The 12,940-nt window shown below is 53.8% G+C and overlaps 1 protein-coding gene across 3 annotated transcripts in view; it reads left to right on the top strand.

Moving 5' to 3' along the window:
- RBM19 (RNA binding motif protein 19) overlaps positions 1-12,940 on the top strand; it is a 218,598-nt gene that overhangs the window by 157,121 nt on the left and 48,537 nt on the right. The window contains exon 25 of one of the 3 annotated variants that reach the window (XM_055359197.2): positions 9,788-10,004. The exons of the other annotated variants lie outside the window; for them this stretch is intronic. The gene's annotated coding sequence lies outside the window, so the exon portion shown is untranslated. Of the gene's footprint in view, positions 1-9,787; positions 10,005-12,940 lie in introns of those variants that run through there. 3 annotated transcript variants of the gene reach the window in all.

Genomic DNA, 12,940 nt, shown 5'->3' with positions numbered 1-12,940 from the left:
TGTAGGTGAGGTGGGCAGTCTTTGTCCAGCTTGGTCATTCACGCCTCTGCCCTCAGCTGCAGGTTAATTAGGTGGCTTTGCAGATCTTGGCTGGACTCTTCTATATCTCAGAGCTGTCTCCTTGTCTGGCCTGGCTTCAGGCTGAACTGACTCAGTGCTCTCTCATCCTCCAAATGGCCAGGCTAGGCATCTTTTCATGGGTGAGGCAGAGGAGCCAGAGAGGAAGAGTTTATTCAAAGCCTCTTGTGCCAAGTTTGCTACTTGCCCCATTGGTCAAAGCAAGTCTCATGGTGGAGCTTCAAGTCAGCAAGGGAGGGGTCTATCAGAAGGCATGGATATGGGCTGGAAAGGGACAAAAAACTGGGACCATGAATACAGTCTCTCTCCCACATACCTCTTAAATATATCTTGTATCCATCATTTTCCTTGGGCACCATCTTTGTGCCAGCCCCCATGTGCTGCCTAGATTAGTGGGACAGCCTGCCTCTCCCCTTTCCCTCACCCCACTTCCCTAGTTACCACCTGCTCATCCTTGAGGTCTAGACATCACTTCCTCTGAGCAGTCCACTGACCACCCAAGACAGGTGCTCTCCCTCTGGTCCTCTGTAGGGCTTGTCACTGCTGTAGGGTACTTCCCTCAGTGCACTGTAGAGTCTATATGCTCTGTCACCCTGCTGCCAGCAATTTGAAGACAGAAACCATGCCTTATTCACAGCAGTGTCCACAAGCGAGAGGCACCCACTAAGTGTTTGCTAGCGTGCAGGTAGTCCCTAGACTGTCCCCTTGAGAAACGGAGCATTCAGAGACTTGTCATTGCCAAAACCAGGAAAGTTCTGGCCAGCAGGTGAGCTCAGCCTCACCCATGGTTGTCTTCCGACTTCAGGGGTATTTGTGCTGCCAAGGGACCCAGATGGCGCTCCCCAAGCCCCGGGTGTGAGTGGGCCAGTGAATTAATTCCCTCCTGCCAAAAGGGTCTGTGCTCTTTGTCTTTCTCCCTCACTGTGGTCCAACCAGCTTGATCATCACAGCCAGGTGGATCCCAGGACCACCCAGAGGTCACTGACAGGTTCCCTCGGACCAGGCAGCCTCCAGTCCCAATCATCTTTAAGGAAGGGAAGCCAGCCCAGCCAGCTCAAGGCCAATCCCTCCTTCCCTGCCAGGGCAGATGGCAAACCGGACCCCCCTCCTTCCCCCCACCCACCTCCTCCGTAGCAGACCCTGCACGTGCCCACACGTTCGTTCGCTCTGCCGGCCTGCTCAGATTGGCCGCCGTGTGGATTGGAAATGGTGCCCATCCCCGGTTTAAAATGTGCCCCCAGGGCTCTTCAACAGCCGGATCTATCTAGTTCATTCTGGTTCCCAAGACTCAGTCATTTCAAACCCCATTTTCCCTGGGAAACCTTTGAATTTAGAAATCTGAGTTTTGGATTTAGCCTCATTTCTCTGCATTCTGCTTCCTCTCCAATTCCCTAGGCCTCCCTGCCCTCACTGTGGAGCCCTGAATCAGGGGCAAGCTGCCCCACCCTGCCTTGCCACCCAGCTGGGGCGGCCTCATTTCTGGGGGGAGATGAAAAACCAACTCGTCCTTGTTCCTGCCCAGAGAAGCCCAGATTTTTAACTTCCTGGTGTCTTAAAAGCAGTCCCGATTCTTCAGTCTCTCTTCTCTCTGGTTAGGTAGGTGATCTACTTAGAAGAGTAGTGTATTCATACCTCTCCCCTTGCCCTCCACCCAACCAACTCAGTAAAGCAGTTTTCAAAACGAGGCGGGATGGTGGCTGGGAAGGGGTGCAGTCAGCCTTTGTATTTTCTGAGTTGATTGCTGTTTTTACTTTGATTGCATCTTGCCTGAGAGTCCTGGCTTCTGGGGCAGAAGCCGTTGGCCCCTCGAGATGAGATTCCAGTGCTTCCAAGAAACCCAGGCCCTGGGCAGGCATGGTGGCTCACGCCTGTAACCCTAGCACTTTGAGAGGCTGAGGCGGGTGGATCACCTGAGGTCGGGAGTTCAATACCAGCCTGGTTAACATGGTGAAACCCTGTCTCTACTAAAAATACAAAAATTAGCCGGGCATGGTGGTGGGTGCCTATAGTCTCAGCTACTTGGGAGGCTGAGGCAGGAGAATCACTTGAACCCAGGAGGCGGAGGTTGCAGTGACTGAGATCATACCACTGCACTCCAGCCTGGGCAACACAGTGAGACTCTTGTCTCAAAAAAAAAAAAAAGAAAAAAGAAAAACCCAGTCCCTTAGGAGTGACAGGTCAAGCTTCTCCCTTTAATCTGGAAGCACAGGCTGGAAAATCACCCCAGCCAGGATTCTCCTTCCCAATTCCCACATCTCTGCATCTGCTTCCTCATCAGAAAACAGGGATAACGTGTCCATTCCTTCCCAGAGGTGTTAGGAAGACCCAGGAGATGAGTGTTGAGCCACCGCAGAGTGCCTGGTTTGCAGGAAACACGTAAACCATTCATTCCACCAAGTTTTGCTTAACGCTGCCCAGCGCCAGGCACTGGTTGGTAAGCCAAGGATCCACATCCAGGTCCCCATGGGAGTCATCCCCACACATCCAGACTTAAAATGACAGCCAGTGGCGCCTGTGTAATGTGTGTGCAGGGACAGTGCACGGTGCCATGAGAGAAGGATGCTGGGGGGCCTCCTTCAGAGGGACAATGAGCAGGTTTCTCTAGGAAGTGATTTTCCAGTCAAGGGAGAGTAGGAGGCAGCCGAGCAAAGGGAAGAAGAGGTTCAGGAGGGAGGAGCGGCCTGTGCAAAGGTGCAGCAGTGAGAACTGAGTGCGTGGCTGCCGGCTCCCCTCCAACCCCAGCCCCCAGCCCCTCTTCTCCATTACCTGCCCTGCTGGAAAGCCCTGCTGGCGCCTCCAGTCCCAGGATGGAACACCATCAGCCGGGGGCTGCTCCCAGGACACTGAACTGTCCCCATCTGGGGGCCGACGTCTTGGGTCAGGGCTGCACAGGTGCCCCTGTCCTCAGACCGGCCTCCTCCCCGAGGCAGGGAGTCACGTGGCAGCTGACTGAGGTTTCAGATGTGACGACTCATGAATATCAATGAGGCCTGGTAATTCACAGTAAGTGAGATGCAGATTGACTAATAAGCAAGGCTTTCACCCCAAACTGGGTCTGGGGAAGGAGAGTGGCAGCGGCGGGCGGCGGGCAGGTGTGGGCATGATGTGACCAGAATTGGAAAACCCGACAGCAGAGCCACAGGCAACAAGGTGGCCGTGGTCGCCTGCTCACTCACTGGAGGGGCCGCCAAACAGCCTGGGGAGCGGGGGTCCCCTCACCGGCAGCAGGCTCTAAGCCCTGGCACAGAGCATGTGTAGCCCAAGGGAATGGTTCAAAAACCCCTGCAGTGTGACGAGGGGCCAGGGGCTGATGGGCTTGCTCAGGGTAGAAGGAGGCAGCTGTCGGTCCCAGGCAGGGCTGAGGAAAGGGCTGCAGCCTTTCAGGGATGTCTGATGCCCACCCTAGTGTTTTGGTTGGCATCAGGAACATGAGAGCCCTGCGGGTCTCTTCTCCGTCCCGGCTGAGAGCCAGTGCCTCTCTCTGCAGTTGTGGGGTCCGACTGGGGATCCCAGGAGAGATGAGTTGTCTGGGCAGAGTGCTCCAGGAGGGGTGAGACTCCTGGGGCCATGGTCCAGGAGAGAGAGCACCCTGAGAGCTCGGGGCCCTGAGAGTCGAGGGTGGCACCCAGCCCTGTTCTGAGCACTTCTGTGAGCAATAGGCTCAATCTCAGCAGAACCAGCTGCAAGTCTGAATTGTGTACAGTTTCATGGGAACCAGCCAGAGTGCTGGGTGAAAATCTGCCTCTACTGCTTACAAGCTCTGTGACCTCAGGGCAGTTACCTCAGGGCTGTTCTGTGCCTCAGTTTCCTCCTCTGTAAAACGGGCATGAGAGGAACGCTCATCTCCGAGGATTAACTGAGCGCACCCGGGTGTGTCGCCTCCCGGCTGTGTGACTCAGGCAAGCACTGTGCCTCCCTGAGCCACGTCCCCATCTGTAGGGTGAGGTCAGGAGACTGAAATGGGAGGTAGAAAGCCCCCTGCACACCGTGGGCATTGGATGAGGGTCGCTTTCCTCCTTCCCTCCACCTCCCCCATTGGAGTCTTGGTTCATCCACTACCCTGACACGTGATTGTCATCATTGTCCTAGCCATGGGTTAACTCATTCAACCCTCACGCCATCCCACAAGATGGGTACCATTATTGCCATCCTTATCTCCCATGAGGAAGCAGGAGCCCAGAGAGGGCCCGTCACTTGCTCAAGACCACACAGCTCATGGTTGAGCCAGGGTTACAACCAGGTGGCCTGATTCTGGGGTCTGTGCTCTCCACCTGGCGCTGTACCCCTCAGCCGGCTGGGTCAGTCTTTACCTGACGTCTTAAATACAGGCATGTGCTTCTGCCCATTGGAGAAAGCAATGGAAGGCTCTGGAAACTGGACATCTCCCTCCAGCCCCCAGCTGCAGGCTGCTGGTGGCTGAGAGAACTTCCCCTTCCCTCCCGCACCGGAAGGAGCGTTGGGTTTTCAGCAGGAGCTGATGGGGGGATTTGCAGAGAATCAATCATACCGAATCCTTTATTTTCCTGGTGCAGCGCCGTCTTGGTGTCCCTAGCTGTTAAGACGCGATCGGTTCCCAGAAGCAGCTGCATGCTCCCACTCATGGTGTCTGCTGCAGCCCAGCTCCAGGAGAGGACAGCTTCTCCACCTTCAAAAGATTCCCTTCCATCGGGGACAATGGTCAACCCAGAGTAGGGACGGGAGAAATGTGGGGCTCAAATCAGAAGACGCTGCATCCATCCAGGCTCATCTTGGACAGGTTCTCGGGCTGGGGATTGCGTCTTAAAGATGGTAGCCAGCCTTCTTTGAGAGCTAAATTCGAGGTCCTGGGGATTCAATGATAAATTGAATCCATCACTCCATTATGGAATCCTCCCCACAGCCCCATGGGTACTGCTGTCTCCCTCATTTTACAGTTGAGGAAACTGAGGCGCAGGGCTGCTCCGGGGGCTTCTCAGCGCCAAACGGCTTGGAATAAGCTGGCGTGGCATTCCTGCCGGGTGTCTCTGACTTCCAGCCCCAAGACTGGACCCCCAGCTGAAGGCCGGTGACAGAGAGCCTAGTGCATTTGTTCATTCGTCAGAACAGACATTGACTAGCACCTTTCCCCGCTGGGCCTGGCCTTAGCTTCCATGGGGAAGAGGGTGGACACAGCCCCTGGTCACAGGGGGAGCCACAGGCTAGTGGGGGGAGCAGACGGTTCCAAAGATTATGGAGGATTGAGAATGCCGAGGTCGGGGCATACCTGGGGCCCTATTGGACGTGTGTGTTTGTGTGTGCACCCACATGTGGAAGGGGACAGCAAGCCACAGACATACAGTTCCGTGGTCATCCCGAGCTTAGCCTTGGCCTTCAGAAAGCACCAGGCACTGCCTTTACTCATCCAAACAGTAGCCAGGACATGGATTCAGCGCCCTCTAGGCCCCCTCCCCAGCCACACTGCCTGTTTTTCTGATGTGGGATGACATAAAAGGTAGTTTTAAAACCAGCAGATTGGGGGTTTGTTTTGTTTTTTGTTTCTGAGACAGAGTCTCACTCTGTTGCCTAGGCCGGAGTGCAGTGTTTTGATCTCAGCTCACTGCAACCTCCACCTCCCGGGTTGAAGCAATTGTTGTGCCTCAGCCTCCAAAGCAGCTGGGAGTGCACCACCATGCCCGGCTAATTTTTTTGTTGTTGTATTTTTAGTAGAGACGGTGTCTCACCACGTTGGTCAGGCTGGTCTTGAACTCCTAACCTCAAGTGATCCGCCTGCCTTGGCCTCCCAAAGTGCTGGGATTACAGGCGTGAGCCACCGTGCCCAGCCAAAACCAGCAGGCTTTGTAACCCAGGGAGGCAGGTGAGCAGGTTGTCTGCCTTCATCACAGACAAGCTGCGTTGGTGTCGACGCCTCCAGCCAGGACATCTTGAACATGACGTCAAGTCTTGTGCAGAGGGGCCCAGGGAGACAAGGCATCAGGGCTTTCCCAAGGCCACTGCTGACAGCGGGCTGGGTGTTAGGCCTGGAGTGGCCCCAGGAAAATGAGACAGCACCACTGGGACTCTGACGGAGCAGTGTTTTTGGCACACGGTCAGGCTGGGGGCAGCTCAGGACTGATCAGTCTCAGTTTCCCTTCCCTAATACACAAGCGGCATTTCTCCCACCTGAAAAAAACACCCCAGCGCCTGTAATCCCAGCACTTTGGAAGGCCGGGGAGGGCGGATCACCTGAGGTCGGGAGTTCGAGACCATCCTGACCAACATGGAGAATCTGCTAAGAATACAAAAATTAGCCAGGCGTGGTGGCGGGCGCCTGGCTACTTGGGAGGCTGAGGCAGGAGAATCTCTTGAACCCGGGAGGCGGAGGTTGTGGTGAGCCGAGATCGCGCCATTGCACTCCAGCCTGGGCAACAAGAGTGAAACTCCATCTCAAAAAAAAAAAGAAAAAGAAAAAAACACCCCAGGCACACCATGTTCCATTTCACTCTGGCATGTGTGAGGATCCAGTTCTTCTGGATCATGAATTCCATGAGCACTGACCCTGTTCTAAGTCTTCTAGGTGAATGAACTCATTCAGCCTTTGAAACAGATACTAGCGTTCCCCTCTTTTTCCAGACAAGGAAACAAGGCACAGAGAGGTGTCGTGGAGTGCCCAAGACCACACAGCTTCTAAGTGGCAGGACTAGGTTTAGAAGTCAGGGAACCTGGCTCCAGGGCCTACACCCTTGACCACAGCACACCATAACTTTGGGATGGTCCCTTCCACACCTGCATGTGCTCCTGGCAGGGGGCTCCCGGCAAGCGGGGCCTCTGTCTGCACCACTCAGCCTATGGAAGTCAGAGCCCATCAAGAGATGAGCTTCAGCCGGGCGCAGTGGCTCACACCTGTAATCCCAGCATTTTGGGAGGCCGAGGCGGGTGGATCACGAGGTCAGGAGAGTGAGACCATCCTGACTAACATGGTGAAACCCCGTCTCTACTAAAAATACAAAAAATTAGCTGGGCGTGGTGGCGGGTGCCTGTAGTCCCAGCTACTCGGCGCTCAGTAGCTACTGAGGCAGGAGAATGGCGTGAACCCAGGAGGTGGAGTTTGCAGTGAGCCGAGATCCTGCCACTGCACTCCAGCCTGGGTGACAGAGCAAGACTCTGTCTCAGAAAAAAAAAAAAAGAGAGAGAGATGAGCTTCAAAAGCATACTCTGAGCATCTTCTCCCAGCTTGTGCGGTCACCCGGCCCTTTGCTGGAAGGTGTGAGTCAGCCAGAGGGGAAAGGTTTGAATTGTGAGGAAACAGGGCGTAGGTTGGGTGAGTGCCCCCTCTCCTGATCAAATGTTAAATGCTAAAGGACATGTCCAGGAGTGGGTGGGCAGAAGGTGGCCCATGGCCCTGCACTGTGGCCGAGATCCAGCCCTGCCCACCAGCCCCTGGGATCCTCGTGGCCCCCGTTCCGTCTCTATAAAGTGGGGATCCGCTTATTTGGTAAGTGTGTATTGAAAGGCACCTAAGTGCCAAGCCCTGTTCTAGGCACTGGGGATACCGCGGTGAAGAGAACAGACAGAAAGCCCCGCCCCCCTGAAGCTCACATCTCACTCCCAGAGACAGACATTCCGCAAGTCAGAACGTAATGTCAGGCAGAGGGTGCTGCAATGTCGTCAGAGCAAGGGGCAGGCACCGCATCGGTCAGGGAGCGCCCTCACTCGGGACCCAGGCACGGCCTCGCTGATGAGGTGACAGTCATGCTACAGCTGCCCTGAGGATGACCGGGAGGAAGCTTGTCCAGGGCTCCTCAACACAGGGCCTACACATAGTAAGTGCTCAATAAACAGCCACCACTGGCATGGTGCCTGCTCTTATTATTTACATTCCTATTCTCGGTCCCATCGATTCTTAAGCAGATGCCAGGTCAGCTCGAAATTTCCCCATCTAAACTGCAAAGACGAGCGATATTCATGAGGGGCCATGGGGAATAGATGGGCCAGCTTGCCACCGCTGCTAATTTTTATTTGCATCTCAAGTGGGCCTTGTCACCTTCCTGATGTGGGGAAGCACCACGAGGATTCAGTGGGGGCAGGGAACACGTGCCCCCTGGTCGGAGGGAATCCAGGGGCTCTCTGCATCCATGGCTGGCGGCTGGAGAGGGTTTGCCATCAGAGCTCGGAAGGCCCAGCCCGTTGCCTCCCGTGAAACACTGGGTAGTTTCTCATTTTCCCCTTGAGTAGTTTCACAGCCCAGTTAAACCTGCAGCAAAGGCTGGCTGGGATGGAGACCCAGGCCCAGGAAGGAGGCGGGCGAGGGGAAGCAAATATACCCCACACTGTGCCCTGCCCCCACCACACACACAAAAATATGAAATGGCCAGGAAGAACTCAAAGGAGAAAGTGATTTACAAACACTGGCCCTGGCTCCAAGACAAGCATTCCCCAAATACGAAAAAAGACACCGCACAGAGATCCCACTTTGGGACATTTATTTTGCAAACTGAACAGCAAACCACACAAAGACATCCTATTGCAGCTCCTTATCTTTTAGAGCAGCAATTTGCCCCCTGGTCCATTTCCCTAATGTGTGGTTCAGCTGCAGAATTCTTGCTTTGATTGTGATAGCCAGGGGTGTGATCATCTTTAGTTATAGGGGGGTTGGAAGTGCTACTTTTGAGAATCTGCCCTCCCCCAGATGCTCATTAACAATGCTGGCCCATAACCATGTGAGGGAGGCTCTTATGCCCATTTTTCAGGTGCAGCAACTGAGGCTCAGAGAGGTGTGGTGACTTGCCCAGGGTCATACAGCTCAGAAACCACAGACTCAGGCCTCAGGCTTCAGGCCCATCCACCCCCACTCCCCACCCCTGTCCATCTGATTCTGAAGTCAGTGTTAGTTCCAGAAGATACCCGGATGGGCCGGAGCAGGGAGGGAGGAAACGGGGCCATCATCTTGCAAACAGCTTCCGGTCTGGGGTCCAGGAAGTCCCAGCCGGCTGCAGCTGTGACAGCATCAATTTCCCCTCAGGCTCACTGGTCCCCTTTGCAGCTTGCTTTCAATCAGTGCCAGCAACTGGAATGAGACCCTCCTGCCAGTGTCAGCCCTGGCCCATAGACAGGGTCAGGCACCACATGTGGGCATCTCAGGGTGCTTTCTCTGCCCTCATAGGGCTCTGGAATCGGGGTTATCAGGGTCATCAGGCTGGGCAACACGAGTCCAGCTTCTTGAAGCTTCAAAGTGTCAAAGGCTTCTGGAGCCGAGCCCCCACCGTATCCCTGCTGCCTTTGCCCAGTGGTCTCCAGCCTCATGGTAATAATTCTCATTGTGATTAGAGTTGTCTGCTCCACTTCAGCCACTAGGGCCACCTTGCAGTCCCTTATGCTCTCTGTCCCCTTCTTTTCTCCAGGTCTCTGCTCAGATATGGCCTCATCGGAGAGGCCTTCCCTTCCATCCTGTGTAAAATACCACCCCCAACACGCTCTGTCCCCAACTCCTTTGATTTTCTTCCTAGCACTTAACATCCTCTGACATACTTTATATTTATTTGTTTATTGCTTCTCCTCCGTCCCCAACTAGAATGTTCCATGAGGGTGGGGTGTGTTATCTTGGTCTCTGTTGAGTCCCCAGTGCCCAGAACGACGCCTGGACAAAGGCACATGGATATGGAGTGAACGAGAGTTTGTAGGCAGAGAGCGCCGCGAGCTCCCTCCTTAGTCATCACCACCCTTCAGGGTAAGTCATCTTATCCCCACTTCACAGATCAGAAGACTGAGGTCCCAGGGGCTGAGTATCACGAAGCTCGAAGCAGGAGAACCTAGTCTCCTTGACACTGAAATGGCCACCCTGCACAAATGCAGAGAGTCCCATGTCACCCTTTGATGGCACCAGCACAACAGGGAACTTTGTCCTCCACGCAGGTGGGAAGTTCAACTCTTGGCAAGCCTCCGCAGCTTTCAAAAAAGAATAAAGGGGGATCAAATCAAACTAGAAGTTGGAAACTTGGGTCGGCCCTCCTGGCTCCAAGTCCCTGGCGAGGCCACAGCCGCTGTCTGTGCCCGAGCCGGGAGCGGGGCAGAGAGTGGCAGGCCGCGGGGTCTGGGGGCTTGCTGGCAGCCGGCTGGCTGCGGGCTCGCCTGACTTACTTAGAATGCAGCCGTTAGATCGCTGCATCCTCTCTGATGGCTGCGAGTGATTGACACTTACAAATTACCCAGCCGAAAGTGTCGAGTCTTTGACCCCTGAGTAACATCTTTGGCAAGCCTGAGATTTGCCAGCATTTTGTCATCTAATTACTACAAATCCCTTGAAAATTCACTGGCTGGTGAATTTTTAATGTGGGGCAATTTCAATGTGATGCATGGTCCAGATGGGTTCTTGCGTTTCTCACCTCTCTCTCTCTCTCTTTCTCCTCTTCTCTCCCTCTCGTTCTATCTCCATTCCTCTTTGCTTAACTTTTTTATTTCCTAACCTCCCAAACTTTTGAATGAGCCAGTAGTAACAGGAGCCCCACCCGAGCATTTGAGTAGAGTGGTTGCAGGATGGCTGTCTTCACATCTGATCATTTTCATGCAGTGTTCTTTGGAAATGGGCTTACAGACCAGTCACCAGAAAAATGCCTCCCAGAGAATGCACGGGTTCACCTTCTCCCGCTAGACTTCCCCAACCAGCACAATAAACAAAGCGGCATAAATAAACCAGCCTCCTTCGCGAAGTACCTTGTGAGTGGTCACTTCCCCCAGGCAAGCGGGCTGGTGACTGTCTGCAAGGTTAGTTGCATTCGCACTAAACTCTTGGGCAAAGCTAGCGTGTCATCACAATTGTTTTCTTTTAACTCATTGCTAAGGTCCTCTGAGAATGGTGCTCAGTGGGGAAGGGGCGAGATGGCTGCCTTTTCTGGAGCAGAGATGAAATCATCTCTTCTGCCCTGCATGCTTGGACATTTAATGCTGACCAGGCCTCCAGGCTTCTCAGACCTGGACGGGGAAGCTGGACTTCCTCCAGCCCAGTGCGGCACTGCCCTGTGTTGTAGAATGAGCATGAGACTTCAATACAGAGGAAGGCAGGCTTCCCAGTGCTTAGGGTTTCTTCCCCAAAGGAGCAAAGTAATCTTCAAACCATGAGTGAGAAGTAGCCCATGAATGAGAAATTCGCGTCCCATTCTCTAAAGACTCAACCACCCCATTCTGGCATGGTTTTAGAATATTTATTATTCTTTTTTCTTTCACCTATGATATGTATATTGGGTTCTTATATCTAAATACAAAAACAAGATGCCTTTTAAACTTTGTGCCCCAAACAGCCGTCTGTGCAGACGCTCCCCGCGTTGACAAGACGGAGGGTGGAAATCAGTCACCGCATGTTCCCACTGTTGACCTCCTAGAGATAAGTCCCTTCTGCCACCTCCACCAGCATCCCCACCCCCTCCCTCCTTCCCCCTATTCAGGGAAACGAGGTTTTGCTTTTCAGCCCCGTTTCTGGTTACATATGTACACGGCTGATAAAATATTCCTCTTCACCCCTTCTCCCTGTGGGACCCGCCGTCTTACGGGGGAAGGGTTTGTATGACAGCGACCGCAACAGACGACGTGTCGCCTGGAAACCACAGTGGGGGGGCGGGGGTGGTGACTCTCTCTCCCCTCTCCTTTTTATTCAAATTCCCTCTCCTGGTTTTGATAATGGCATCATTGCTGGAGAGAAAAGGCTGGGGCTTCCTCCATGGAACTCTGGCCAAGGCCCAGATGGTCACCCTCCTGTCCTTGAGAGAGAGGGAGAATGCCACCGAGGTCCTGACCATTTGCTCCCTGGCAATGGGCACCTGAGGCTACCCGGGCCTGCGAGGAGGTCGGTTCTGCCCTCCTGCTAAGTAGGCAAGATCTGTCTTCTGCACAGCAGGCTCAGTTGGTTCTACACAGAGTTCACTCTCCCTTCATGGCCGGGATAGTTGGGGCCAGAGAAGAATTTGGGTGGGGGAAGTTTCCACAGAAGCAAACATGGCTGGCTGGATGGAGTCCAGCAATGGGAGAAGGAGGGGCTGGGCACTGTGCATGGAGAGGAGGAGGTCTCGGCTGCTGAGATTGTCCAGGAAGGATGAAGATAAAGGAAGGTCTATGGGGTTTGCCCCAAGGGTTCAAAGAGACTCTAGACGGTGCCTTTGCAGAGACAGATTTCTGCTTGTCTCTCCACCCACTTGGTTCCCTCATGTCTCCCTTCATGTGTAACTGATGTTCTCCAAATCCAGAATATTCCAGAAGCAGAAGATGGGGCAAAGGAAGGTTCGGGGAGGTTAGAGGCCAGAGGGAGGCTTCTTTCCCCAAGCTTCTTGACAACCTCCTTTGCCAAAAAGCAACACCTCTCTTTGTTCAGAGTTCACAGAGGCAGGGAAATTGCTGTGAGCATTTTGAAAGCTGGGCATCAACTCTGGAATCGCTGTTTGCAGAGATCTGTGATTGACCAGGCACGGGGCTTGGCGCTGAGGGGCAGAGCTGCAGACCCTGTGGTGAAAGAGCTTAAAATGGCATGTGGGGTTCAGAAGACAAGAACGAATTGAATGAACTCCATGTGAGAGGTGCAGAGGCTTCTGAAAGAGCAAAACAAGGTGGGGTTCAGATATTAATGCTGTGAGCATTTAATAAACACCACTAGGTGCTCAGCACAAGAGTGGCAAACATAAGAGACACAGTCCCTGGTCTTGGAGGGCTGAAGTGTACTGGGAATGACCTTTGCATGCAGATGACCCTTAGAAAGGGGGCATCCAGGTGGGAGGTTGCCACAGTGATGAAACACCAACTTCACACATGCACTGAGACCCCTGTAGCTGGGTGGAGCAGGGCTGTTTTCAAGCTAACCTATTTCAAACAAAGATGCACGTGTGCATTATGTGTAAAATAGAGCCTGGTCCCTCCATATGGAGGC

This window comes from Gorilla gorilla, chromosome 10 (assembly GCF_029281585.2).
Source record: "Gorilla gorilla gorilla isolate KB3781 chromosome 10, NHGRI_mGorGor1-v2.1_pri, whole genome shotgun sequence".
Lineage (NCBI taxonomy): Eukaryota > Metazoa > Chordata > Mammalia > Primates > Hominidae > Gorilla > Gorilla gorilla.
This window is presented reverse-complemented; position numbering and strand designations above follow the sequence as displayed.